Genomic DNA, 13,913 nt, shown 5'->3' with positions numbered 1-13,913 from the left:
TCTTTGATTAAACTTGATCAGAGGTTGAGATTGCTTCATGGGCAAGGCACAGTCAAAGCATAGTGAAATTAGGGTTTCCTTGGGAAACAATCTTCAAGCCCTTTGGGTTATCTTGATCAAATTTTCAAATTGAGATACTTGGGAGACATATATGATGATTAGGAACTTTGTGAACTATTGTCATGCTTTTTCTCATCTTCATCTAGCCATTGCATTGGGCTTAGGAGCTTCCTAGGAGCACTGTGGAGCACATGATCACTTGGGCTTCAAAACAAAAAGAGTTAGGGCCTGTTTGAAACACTTTCCAATTTTAGTTCTTAAAATTTGTTTTTCAAATCTATTTTAAAAAACTATTTTTAAGAAGAAAATTAAAAAAAAAATTGTTTGATAAGGTAATTTTTAAAAACTGTTTTAAAAATATGAAAATGAAAAAACTTGTTTGATAATCTAATCTTTTAAAATCACATTAATGTTATTAATGAAAATTATAAATTTTTTATATTTTTTCTTCAAGTTTTGTAATACTAAAAACTAAAAAGTGAGAAGGAAAACACAACTAAACTGTTTCACTTTTTTACTTTTAAAAACTGAAAAATAGAAAAGAGTTTTTAAAAACACTTTTGCAAAACATTATATTCAAACAAGTTTTTAAATTTTAAATTTTCAAAAACTAAAAAACAGTTTTTAAGATGCATTTCAAACAGGCCCTTAGTGACAAATTTTTGTGCTTTTGGTTAGTAATCAAATAAGAAATGCAATAACATACAATACAAGCATGCTTGGTGATCTCAAACCACTCAAACAAATCCCAACCCTAGGGTTAAAGTGCCAAATTTGCTATGATCCTTGAGGCAATGCATTTGTGCAATATCATGATGCCATGAGGGATCTTACGATCAAAATTAGGGTCTTACAGAAAATTAGGGTCCCCAGCAGAGTCGCCACTTTTCTATAGCGGGGTTTTCGTTACTTTTAGGTTTATTGACTAAACCAAAAGTCAACATACAATTCGAGTCGCCACCACACTTTTATTTGTCCAAGGGAAAGGCTAAAAAGCGAACAAAAGCCAAGTAAGAATTTTTTCAAATCAAAAACTAATAAAAGTGTAAGAGATCTAGGTAAGGGGGTTGGTTATGAAATGGGAAGGTTTTACGCACCCAAAACATCCTTAGTACTCTAAGGGAACCCTTTTTGCAAATATGTGTTGTAGGTCGATATTTGTGAAAAGATTTGTACAAAAGATTGGAGGGATGAGAAGAGAATAGATTATATTTACAAATTTTGTTGTTTGAATAGATGAACCCATTGCCTACGTACCATCACAAAGGAGGATCAAAACCTCGTAGTTCGTGGTAAAAATCACAAAGATTGGTGAATTGATTTTGATCAAAAGCCTTAAGGTCTTTTGTTATCAAAGGGAGAAAACTCAACATAAACCAACAATCCACCATGTGAGGAAGGCTTCAACATGCTAGTGAGGGGTTAACCCTATAATAAGCATGGAAGACTTATAATCAAACACTAGGGATGAGGTGAGATTTACATCAACCACTATGATAACTTAAATTTACTTACAAAATAAGGTCAAAATTGGATTAAAGTTTATTTACAATGAGTATTTATGAAAATAGTTTTGAAAAGTCAAAGGCTTAAGGCCTAGGTTTCTAATTTGAAATAAAGTCAAAGTTTTGAAAATGATTTTTTGGCTTGGTTAGAGTGGGGAGAAGAGAGAAGGGTTATTCCTAAAGCATACAAAGATAAGAGGGGAAAGATAACCCTTGGAGTTCCTTTTCGTGGAGTCATAGAGATGACTCAAGATTCTCCTTTCCTTTGGATTTATCACACAAAACAAGCAATCAATAATTTGAATTCAAGCTCCTAGGATCTCCATTTAGCTTGGCTCTTAACTTGGCTACTCGTGACAATGGTCCTCTTTTCACAATCTTAAGATGAGGTTCCTATCACACAAGAGCACACATCAAAAAGATCACAACATAATAAAGGGAATGGACAAAGAATAAGCTTGAGGAGAAGTCCTTTGAGGTCAACTTTGAATTTTAGCATTCTAAAGGCATGAGGCCTAGTTGCTCTTGAACTCCTTTAAGCATGGGTAAATCCTAATTCCAAGTCCTTTCTCCTTTTGCATTTTGGTTCACATCCAAACAAACACAAACAACACAAAATAGCAATATATTTATATAAAATAATGGGCTCAAATGAGCAAAAGAAAAATGACATAAACATAAAATATATGCTCAAGTGAGCAAAGATGAAAATCAAGATGAATAATTGATGTGTGTGCTTTCGCAAGTATACGAACGCGTCATAGTAATATAAAAGATTGTCGAATCCACAGAGACCAAGTGTCAATCTATCGTTATCTATTGTTATGGTGTTTATCAAAGGCAATCAAAATAGGTATTTTTCGAGTGTGCAATGGAAAGTAAAGTGTTGAATAAAGTTTAATTAATAAAGACAGGGTCGAATGTAATTCACGTAATCAATTAATAATCCAAGTACTTGCTAACAGAACTACTTATGGGCAATGTTTTCTACTTTGAAAAGAACTAATTTAACAGGAACTGTTGCTTTCACGTATTCAGAACCGAGTTGTACTGCCTAATCAAACCCTCTTATTGTCACTTATAAAAAGGCGCACATTGCGTTAGAGTAGTAAACCTATTTTTAAGAAATATAGTATCTCGACTAAGTTGAAAAGTTTTATAACCTGGATTTCTTAACCAAAAGAGGTTCTCACGAACCAGACTCTAAACTTATAAACGCGTCCGAAAATAGTTTTAAAATCTCTTTTCTTCTTAAATTAAAAACTCCTAACGAACTAAACAAAGCGCTTTCGCTGTTTTTGAAATAGTTAAAAACAATTAAGTTTAGATAGACGTTGGACGGCTTTCGATCTTACCCAACAGAATTGAAGTGCGGGAAAACTTAAGTTGAAAGTTAAAATAGCCCTTAAGTGCTTCTACGAACAATTGTACGGATTATAGGTTTAATTACGATCCTTACATTCTAACCTTATAAATTTAGTTAGACATGGTAAAGTAAAAGTGCATTAATTTAAATAAAAGTAGTGCGGGTGCGGAAAGTAAATAAAAGTAGTGCGAGTGCGGAAATTAAACAAAAGTAAAGCGAGTGTGAGGAAATAAATAATTTAAAGCGAGTGCGAGAAAATAAATAAAAGTAAAGCAAGTGCGAGGAAATAAATGAAAGTAAAACGAGTGCGAGAAAATAAACAAAGTAAAGCGAGTGCGAGAAAATAAATAAGATAAGGACAAGTAATAAAAACCTGCTCCAGTCGGAGGGTTGAATAAATGGCAAAGCGGAAATGAAAATGGCGGCAGGATTAACTTCCTTCCAAAGTGCTCCAAACTCGATTACAGACTCTATCACAGACTCGATTACACAATTGTGATAACACTCCAATGCGAAGCGATTACCACTTTAAAATACTGAATATATGCCTAAGTGAAACACAGTTGCTCTGAGTTTGCCTCTGTTCTAAGTTTGGATGATTGTAAAAGTGATTTCGAGTTTCTATTTATAAGCAAGTAAAAAGATGGAAATGACAAGGATGCCCTTCAACTTGAAAATGGGAGGGAAAACTTTTCCTCTTCTAGCGCTCGCCACAAGGCCATGGCGCCCGCCACAAGACTATTCTGAGGCGCCTTAGTGGAAGTAGTGGGGAACGTGGCAGTTGAGGGACATTGAGCTTGGACACGTCATGGCAGGGTCTATGGCGCCAGCCATGGGGTAGGCCACAAGTACAAAATGCTGAATTTTAGGGTTTTTAGCTCTTTTTCACTCCTTTTCTCGATCGGGGCTCCGATTAAAGTAAAAACCTGAAAACAAAGGAAAACATAGCAATAACACAACAAAATAACGATAAAACAACTAGAATGCATGCGAAATCGGAGTCGAAAATACGGTAAATTTCAGTGTTATCAAACTATCCCACACTTAAACCTTTGCTTGTCCTCAAGCAAAATATTAAAAAGCTCATAAAAGAAAAACTGGTGCAAACGAGTGCTTCAGGTAAAAATTCTAAGTTCAAGTCGGGATGTCGTGATAGGTACTAACTGAGTGAACTAAGGGTATCATGATGACACTAATCCGCAAATACGGACATAAACTTCATTCCTATATTAACCAACCCATATTATCCCACAATACCTAGGTCTGCCTCTTCATCTCTTTTTGTGTCCTTTTCATTCGGGCGCAATCACATTAAGCCCGTTATCCGTACATGCTTCATAGTAGAGTGGTCTGTTAGTGATTATGATCTGAGCATGGGGTTTCTGGCACATAAATATGTGTAAACCCTTTTATTGGACCCAACTGTAGTTGTGGGGGATCGGATCGTAATCCGCCCTACCGAGTTCAGTGCCAGATACCTCTGAACCAACTAACAGTGGGTAAGTTTTTCTTTTTGTTTTTGTAGCAAATTTTTACAATTCTTTGGTTTAAATGATTTTGTGAGGGTCACCTATACCGGAGTTGCCTTTTTGCTTTCTTTTATTTTTTTGTTTTGCTGGATCATTCACTTATTTGCATCGGTCCCCTACGTAGAGGATGCGTAGGCCGGAGCTGACTGCTGAGATAAACTACTGAGGACTTATACGGAAATGATGATTAAGGCCATGGTATATGGGGTTTCGGGAGTGGTTCCTATATTTACGAAGTCTATGGTGCTAAAATAATACTGATGTTTCGCAAAGTTCTCCCAAGTCACCGCATCCTTACTCAAAACATGTCTTTAAAACCTGAAAACTTTCGGAATAAAATTATTTTCTTTTGCAAATTTTTTTTTTTTCGGTGGGGCTAAAGGTATGGGGAGGTAGGATTTGTACTAAAGATCTACTATATTTGGTGACTCGTCAGACTCATGCATTATACTAAAAAGCAAAATAAACAACTAAAAGGAAATAAAAAGAAATAAACTATCTAAAAACAACAAAGAAAAAGCGATAAAGGAAAAAACGAGAAAGGTAATAAAGAAAAGACGATAGAGTCTCCTCCCACACTTAAATTGAACATTGTCCCCAATGTTTCGAAATAAGATAAGGGAAGAGTTACCTGACAACCTATTGCTGACCACTAGTGCCCTCGCCATCCTGAGGTGGACGACAGGATCGAGTACGACGACGGTCTTTCTGATCCATCCTCGCCTGCAGGGCATCCTGAGCGATCCTCACCTCTCGAAGGTTACCCATAATGGAACCTTGAGTGGCTTCAATGAGTGCCATGTATCTCTGGTGGTAGTGTTGCTGACGCGCTTGTGTATCTGTGATCGTTTGCAGGGACTATAGAATAGTGTCGTAGGACTTGTCTGTCCTCCACTGCGACTCTTACATGAAGCTCATGTTATTCGCCAACTGTTGTTGGATGGTAGAGAGTAGGTCGTCACGCCTCTGCTCTCTAGCCATGTGGTTGCGCCACATCTCCTCCGTAATATAAAAGCCAGGAGCGGTACCTGCAGAAGAAGAAGATGGTGCGGTGTGTGGTGGTGAAGGATGATGGGGGGACCCATGGGGTACGGGAGATCTCTCTCTCCGATCATATTCATCATCAGTGTCATGTCATGCCTCATCAGGAATGTTAGGAGGAAGAGGACCCAAAACAGGTGGAGCATCTAAAGCGTAGGTCTAATTACTTTCGTCTCGTACATCTATACGTCGAGTGCACGGTAAAACAACAGATGGGATGGCTACACCATGAACCATAAGCATATAGCCTCCTTCTCGCCTCAAATGGCACAATTTCATGTCTCTCAGAAATTTTAGGTTAATTGTGTGAGGAGGTAAGGGCTCTAGGGTAGCCATCTCATTGTTCAGGTTAAGTGCCCGAGCAATAGATGTAATCAATCCACCAAAAGAAATCGGTCCCGCTTTATTTAAAGTTAAAGTCATATGAGCAAGCATGAACGGGACCGAATTAATTCGTCTATTTGTGAGGCTTCCTTGTAAAAATAGAAGCTCTCTAGCATTAACCTTATTTGGATTCTCCCGGTCAAAAATAGTACATGCCAACAGATATCTAAAAACTCTGATGGCCGGGTTGTGGATAGTTGAGGCAAGAACTCCTTCAAAAGAGTTTATGGAAGTGTTTGATAATCGCTCTCAGAAGGAAAATACCTCAACTGACCACTCTGAATCCAAAGGGGCCTCACAAATAGCACCGTCCCCATGAGGGATTCCTAACAAGCTGGCTAGTTCGTCAGTACTGAATTCATATTCAACAGCAAACATTCTAAATCTGACAGTACCAATTGTGCTAGCAGTGTTAGGGTTGACAATATAAATTAAGGAACTCAAGAATTCAATTGTCAATCGCTCATAGGTGGGTTCTTTGTTGGAAAAGAAATTATGTAATCCTAAGTTATCTAATAAATGAAATATGCTATGATAGATACCTAAAGTGTAGAGACAGTTTTCGTCAACATACCTTGCCGGGAGGATCTCCCGATTTTGCAACCGTTCGATAATTTTTCTTTGTCTATCCCCCGGTTTCCCTCCTCAAAGAATGAATCCGTTAAACTCCATTTGGAAGCTCTTGAAAAGTGACGAAGAAGATGAAGTGGAATGTGAAAAGGTTGGATTTTTACGAAATCCGACGGATGAAAATGAAAATGGAAATCGGAAAAATGATTTGTACGGTGTGGTGAGTAGAAAGGTATGAGCTTTTGTGGGTTCAAGGATGTTTTTCCAAGGTGAAAAAATGGGTTTGGAAGGTTGTAAGGTGTGAAAATGGTGAAGGAAGGGGTTCTGCCCCGACCTTTTACAGACGCTGTGGCGGGCACCACAGGGTCTATGGTGGGCGCCACAAGGCCAAATCTGGCTGGGCCGGATTTTGGTCCTTTGGCTTGGGCTTCTCTTTGTCTTTTGGCTTTGAGGGGTCCGAATAGCATTTGTCTTGTGATTTTCCTAGCATCATTGACTTGCATAATTTTATAAAAGTAAAATAAAAATAAAAATGAAACAAAAATTAATTATTAGACTAATAAATAAATAAATAACTAAAATAAAATAAAAAATGCAAATAAAACAAACATAAGACATATATAGATAAAAGTAGAAATATCAATGTATAGACATAGTTTATATAATATTCCAAATGCGACAATGAGTTATGTAAATACGAGAAATATAAAAAAGAGATAAAATAAGATGAAATGGTAAGATCATATAGTAGGGATGTCATCTTCCTGAGTGGATCCACGGAGCATGGCTACCTCCTGCCTCAGCTCTGCGATCTCCTGATATAAACAGTCGGCTTCGGTAGCATGGGTGAGATCAGAAACTCCCATCTGTAAAGTGAGGTCAGCCACCTCTTGTCTAAGCTCTGCGATCTCTATACGACACTCAGCAATCTGGGTGCGGATGTTAGGGGTCTGCAATGAAAGATTATTAGAGAAAACAGTGGTCCTAGGAGATGGTGGTGTAGGCGTGTATTCAGCAATGGGTGGTGATCTCGGCTCCTCGACGGTCTTTCCCTAGACCTCTAGAGCATAACTCCAATTCGCTGGATCATGCACACTAGTCATCATAGGATATGGCAGTGTGAAATAATGGATAACCTCGCTATCGACCAGCAATCGGAATTGGCATGGGTGGAAAGAGGCTCTCCTCATCAACCCTCTGGACAAACAGAAGTCGATGTCCATGGTAGTGTACCCACAGTAGATCTGAAGATGTGACAACTTGCGAGACAGACCTAAGGCGACAACAATCTGCGTGATGATCCCGCCCACATGGATGACTCCTTCGGTAGATCTGGAGACACCGCTTAGACTGTATAACAAAAAGTTCCCACATGCTACTGGGCGAGACTGGGATGCACAAAATAATAGGAAGATCTCCTCTTCACACAATAGTGTCTCTGCATCCGGTCTTCCCAGGAAGGAATGTGTTAATATCATCTGAAAGTATCTAAAGGCGGGGTTATGTATAACATGAGATAGCTGCGTAGATGGATCTTGGCTTCCGCCACCTGATATATCACTCCAAAACTTCTCCACCTCCTTACCCAAAAAATATCCCATAGGTGTCTCCGGGATAGCATCAGGAGTGGTCTGGAAACTCAATAGGTCGCCGAACTCTTTCTGGCTGAAAGAGTACTCAACTTCAAAGAGCCTGAAAGCAGCATACCCATCTGGTCCAGAGTATGGGTCATAGTCGAGTGAACTCAGGAACTCCAATGTCAGGTTCCTGTAGGTGTTACTCAAGTCATCAGCAAACTCGTCCCAGTGAAGCTGGTGGCTAAGGAATCGGATACTCGGCTCGATACCCAGTGCCTCCATATATTGCTGATCAGGATAACGTGTGGGTGCCATAGGGCGCTGATACAGAGCGATGTAGCGCTCTCTCTGAGCATTATCTCTATAGGCCACGTAATGCTTCTGAAAATGATCCTGTAAAAGTTAAGAAAGTGATCCTGAAAATGCAAACCATTCAAATATTTAGTCTCGATGCAAAATATGATAAAATAAAATAAAATAAAATTAAATAAATGCAAAAAAGTAAAATGAAAGAAAAACCATGGGTTGCCTCCCACGCAGCGCTTGTTTAACGTCATTAGCTTGACGATTAGAATTTATACACCTGTAGTAGTAGGGATTGGTGGATCAATCAGAGTGTGGCTTAAGTAGTATGCTGGAATGTCTCCTCCTTCGTAGAGCTTCAGTCTTTGTCCATTTGCAATGAATGGACTGCAGGTTTCGTTCTTGATTTCTACGGCTCCGGATCTCAGAATTTTGGATTCTTCGAAAGGACCAGTCCATCTTGAACGTAGCTTTTCAGGGAAGAGTCGTAACCTAGAGTTGAAAAGGAGAACAGGATCGCCTATATTGGAGTTTTTCTTTACTATTCTTTTGTTGTGATAGGCTCTTGTTCTCTCTTTATATATTTTTGCATTCTCGTAGGCAGATTGCCTAAGTTCTTCTAGTTTATGAATGTCTAGGGTACGCATTTCTCCAGCGGCTAGGTAGTCTAAATTCAAAGTTTTAATGTCCCAATAGGCCTTATGCTCTAATTCGAACGGTAAGTGACAGGATTTTCCATAAACTAGTTGGTAAGGAGTAGTTCCTATAGGGGTTTTGAAAGCGGTTTTATAGGCCCATAATGCTTCTTAAAGCTTCTGAGACCAGTCTCTCCTAGAAATAGAAACAGTTTTCTCTAGGATTTGTTTTATCTCCCTATTGGACACTTCTACTTGGCCACTAGTCTGTGGATGGTATGGTGTTGCTACTCTATGCCTAACTCCATATTTTCTTAAAAGTTTGTCAAATATTCTCGATATAAAGTGTGATCCTCCATCGCTTATGACTAAACGTGGTGTTCCAAATCTAGGGAATATATAGTTTTTAAATAGTTTGATTACTACCCTAGTGTCGTTTGTGGGTGCAGCTATAGCTTCAATCCACTTAGACACATAGTCCACAGCTACTAAGATATACCTGTTTCCTAAGGATGGTGGGAAAGGTCCCATGAAATCTATACCTCATACGTCAAAGAGTTCTACTTCTTGAATGTTTCTTAGAGGCATTTCATCACGCCTTGAAATTTCCAGTGCGTTGGCATCTATCACATTTGACAATGCAAGCATAGACATCTCGCCACAGGGTAGGCCAGAATAGGCCAGCTTGAAGAATCTTGGCGTATGTCTTAGAGGTGCTCGCATGTCCACCATACGGTGCAGAATGACAATGCTCGATAATACTATTTACCTCTTCTTCTAGAACGCAACGGCGAAAAATGCCATCTTTACCCCTTTCGAAAAGGAGCGGTTCATCCCAATAGAAGTCTCTCACATCATGGAAGAATTTCTTCTTGCGGTGGTAGTCAAGATCAGGGGGTACTATATCAGCAGCTAGTTAATTAACGAAGTCTGCATACCAGGGTACGTTACTTATTGCTAAGGAATTTTGGGAATGCTCATCAGGGCTTAGGTTATCATCTTCAAGGGTTTCTACTCTAGCTATCAGTTTATCATAGGCGAAATCATCATTTATGGGTACTAGTTCAGGTTTTAGATGTTCTAGCCTAGAAAGGTGATCGGCTACTACATTTTCAGTGCCTTTTTTATCTCTTATGTCTAAATCAAACTCTTGTAGTAATAGAATCCATCGGAGTAACCTGGGCTTGGCATCTTTTTTACTTAACAGGTAACGAATGGCAGCATGATCGGTGTAAACTATAATTTTTGCTCCTACTAGATGAGATCTAAATTTGTCTATAGCGAAAACTACAGCGAGTAATTCTTTTTCAGTTGTTGCATAGTTAAGTTGGGCAGCATCTAGGGTTCTACTGGCATAATAAATGGCATGTAATTTTTTATCTTTCCTTTGTCCTAGAACGGCTCCAACTGCATAATCACTAGCATCGCACATTATCTCAAAAGGTTCTGACCAATCTGGTGGTTTCATAATGGGAGCTGATATTAACGCTTGCTTTAAAAGATTAAATGCGTCATTACATTTTTCATCAAAAATGAATTCAACATCTTTCATTAAAAGTCCAGTTAAATGTTTAGTTATTTTGGAGAAGTCCTTAATAAAACGTCGGTAGAATCCAGCGTGTCCAAGAAAGCTTCGGACTTCTCTGATGGTTTTTGGTGGTTTTAGGTTTTCTATAACTTCTATTTTAGCTTTATCTACCTCTATACCTTTTTCGGAAACTATATATCCTAAAACTATTCCTTCGGTCACCATGAAATGACACTTTTCCCAGTTTAGCACGAGGTTCACCTCCACGCATCTCTCCAGGATTTTCTCAAGGTTAGCAAGACAATTGTGGAAATCAAATCCGCAAACCGAGAAATCATCCATAAACACTTCCATGATACCATCAAGGTAATCTGCAAAGATTGACATCATGCAGCGTTGGAAAGTAGCTGGAGCATTACAGAGGCCGAATGGCATTCGTCTGTAGGCAAACGTTCCATAAGGGCATGTAAAGGTAGTTTTTTCTTGATCTTCGGGGTGGATAGGTATTTGGAAGAATCCAGAGTATCCATCTAGATAGCAGAAGTAAGAGTGTCTGGCTAGACGCTCCAACATTTGGTCTATAAATGGTAAAGGGAAATGATCCTTCCTAGTTGCTTTATTTAATTTTCTATAATCTATACACATACGACATCCTCCTTCTAATCGTTTTGCTACATGCTCGCCTTTATCGTTTTGCACGACTGTGATGCCTCCCTTTTTAGGTACTACATGCACAGGGCTTACCCACTTACTATCAGAGATCTGATAGATTATGCCTGCCTCAAGTAACTTAAGAACTTCCTTTTTAACAACATCGCTCATTATAGGGTTTATTCTTCTCTGATGTTCTCTGGAGGGTTTTGAATCTTCTTCGAGCGAAATCTGATGCATGCATACAGATGGGCTTATACCTTTCAGGTCAGAGATATTATATTTTAAGGTTGAGGGATATCTTCGTAAAACGTCTAAAAGTTGGTTCGTTTCCTCTCGGCTCAAGGTAGCACTAACTACAACTGGACGGTTCATCTTTTCATCGAGGAATTCATATCTCAGGTTCTTAGGCAGTTCCTTAAGTTCTAAGGTTAGTTTCTTAGGGCATGGAGTAGGATCTGGAGTAAGGGATAAACATTCGTAAAGGTTATCATCGATGTAGGGTTTCTTAAAGTCATCATCTTCCCTTATGAGAGTTGATGGTAACTTCATTGTTTTTATAATTTCTTTTTGTTCTAATTCTCTAACACATTCATCAATGATATCTAAGGCATAACACGAGTCTCCATCACAGGTGCCATAACAAATTTCGAAAGTATAAATTCTATTTTCTCGTCACCTACCTCAAATGTCAACTTTCCTTTCTTGACATCTATTATGGTTCCTACAATCGATAAGAATGGTCTACCTAGAAGGATTGGTATATCATTGTCCTCTTTGATGTCCATGACAACAAAATCAATAGGGATAAACAACTGACCTATCCTAACAGGGACATCTTCTAAAATCCCTATCGGATATTTAACAGATCTATCGGCTAACTGAAGTGACATCTTAGTGGGTTGTAATTCTCCTAAGTTTAACCTCTCACAAACTGCTAAAGGCATTAGGCTCACACTAGCTCCTAAGTCTAGAAAAGCTTTTTCGATGACATGATTACCCAAAAGGCAAGGAATGGAGAAATTTCCAGGATCTTTATCTTTCTTTGCTAATTTGTCCTCGAAAATAGCATTACATTCCAAAGGCTTCGGATCGTCAAGTCTACGTTTGTTGGTAAGGATGTCTTTGAGAAACTTTGCATAAGAAGGTATTTGGGTGATGGCTTCTGTGAAAGGGATTTCTACATGAAGTTTTTCTATAACTTTAATAAATTTTTGATACTGTTTATTGATCTGGGTTTGTTTGAGTCTTTGCGGATATGGTATAGGTGGTTTATATGGTGGGGGTGGTACGTAAGTTTTGTCTTTAGGTTCTTCTCCTTTTTCTCGACCTCCCTGGTTTTCAGGTTCCTCTGGTTCCTTTACTTCGTCCGTGGGTTTGGTACATTCCTTAGAAGTTTCGGGTTCACTCAATCTAGGGTTTGGTGGCTCATCATAAGCGTTCCCACTTCGTAGGGTAATGGCATTGGCGTGTCCTCTCGGATTTTGTTAAGGTTGTCCAGGGAATTGTCCTCCAGGTGTAGTCTGAGGGGCTTGGTTTAAAGCTACCTGAGAGATTTGGGTTTCAAGCATCTTGGTATGAGTAACTATTTGGTCAACCTTGGTTCCTAACTGAGTAATCAATTCGTTAACATGAATGTTCTGGTTTATGAACTCCTTGGGTTTGAGCGGTGATAAAATTTTCCATAATTTTCTCAAGGCTCGGCTTTGGTGGCACAAGTTGCATAGGTTGATTTGATCTAGGGGCTTGATAACTAGGTCTCGGAGGTGCATTATTTTGGATTGGGTTATTGTTTTTATAGGAGAAGTTTGGGTGATTCCTCCATCCAGGGTTATAGGTATTCGAATATGAGTTCCCTTGGGTGTAGTTCACTTGCTCATAGTGGGTTTCGTTTAAGAGACTGCATTCTGCAGATTGGTGTCCTTTGGTTCCACATATCTCACAATCCGAAGAAACTGCGACTACATTATTCGGGTTTATGCACATATGCTCGACCTTAAGGGCTAATGCGTCCATTTTAGCTTGCATCATGTCTATAGAGCTCAGTTCATGCACTCCTCCTTGGGCTTCCTTCTTCTCAACTGTCGCTCGTTCGACTCCCCGTGATTGGTGGTTTTGAGCCATATCTTTGATGAGGGCACTAGCATCAGGATAAGGTTTGTTCATCAGAGCACCGCCTGCGGCAGCGTCGATGGTCATCTTTGTGTTGTAATGAAGTCCATTATAGAAGGTTTGAATGATTAACCAATTTTCTAAACCATGATGTGGGCATGCTCGTAACAACTCTTTATATCTCTCCCAAGCTTCGAACAACGATTCTCCTTGGTTTTGGGTAAATCTAGTTATATGGTTTCGAAGAACGGCGGTCTTACTTCGGGGAAAGTATCTAGCAAGGAATACTCTTCTAAGGTTATCCCAAGTCGTAATGGAATTGGGTGGAAGGGAATCTAACCATGATAGGGCTTTGTCTCTAAGAGGAAAAAGGGAATAATCTTAAACGTATTGCCTCAGGAGAAGCTCCATTGGTTTTAAAAGTGTCTGCTAATTGAAGAAATATTTTTAAATGTTGGTTTGGGTTCTTAGTAGCGAGACCTGCGAATTATCTCTGTTGTACTAGTTGCAACAGGGATGGTTTAAGTTCAAAATTATTAGCTGGGATGGTTGGGTTTACTATACTAGAACTAGGTTCTTCGTTGGATGGTTGAGCGAAGTCCTTAAGAGGTCTTTGGTTTTGATCTTCGGCCATAGCTCTCTTAATTCTATG

The 13,913-nt window shown here is 39.0% G+C and overlaps 1 non-coding gene across 1 annotated transcript; it reads left to right on the top strand.

Moving 5' to 3' along the window:
- Positions 1-13,403: 13,403 nt before the first annotated feature.
- Positions 13,404-13,510, top strand: LOC127117199 (small nucleolar RNA R71). The gene has a single exon (XR_007801956.1). It is a non-coding gene; the product is annotated as a small nucleolar RNA R71 (small nucleolar RNA).
- The last annotated feature ends 403 nt before the right edge of the window (positions 13,511-13,913 follow it).

This window comes from Lathyrus oleraceus, chromosome 1 (genome assembly GCF_024323335.1).
Source record: "Lathyrus oleraceus cultivar Zhongwan6 chromosome 1, CAAS_Psat_ZW6_1.0, whole genome shotgun sequence".
NCBI classification, from domain to species: Eukaryota; Viridiplantae; Streptophyta; class Magnoliopsida; order Fabales; family Fabaceae; genus Lathyrus; species Lathyrus oleraceus.
The sequence above is the reverse complement of the archived record's forward strand: the minus strand, read 5'-3'. Positions and strand labels throughout refer to the sequence as shown.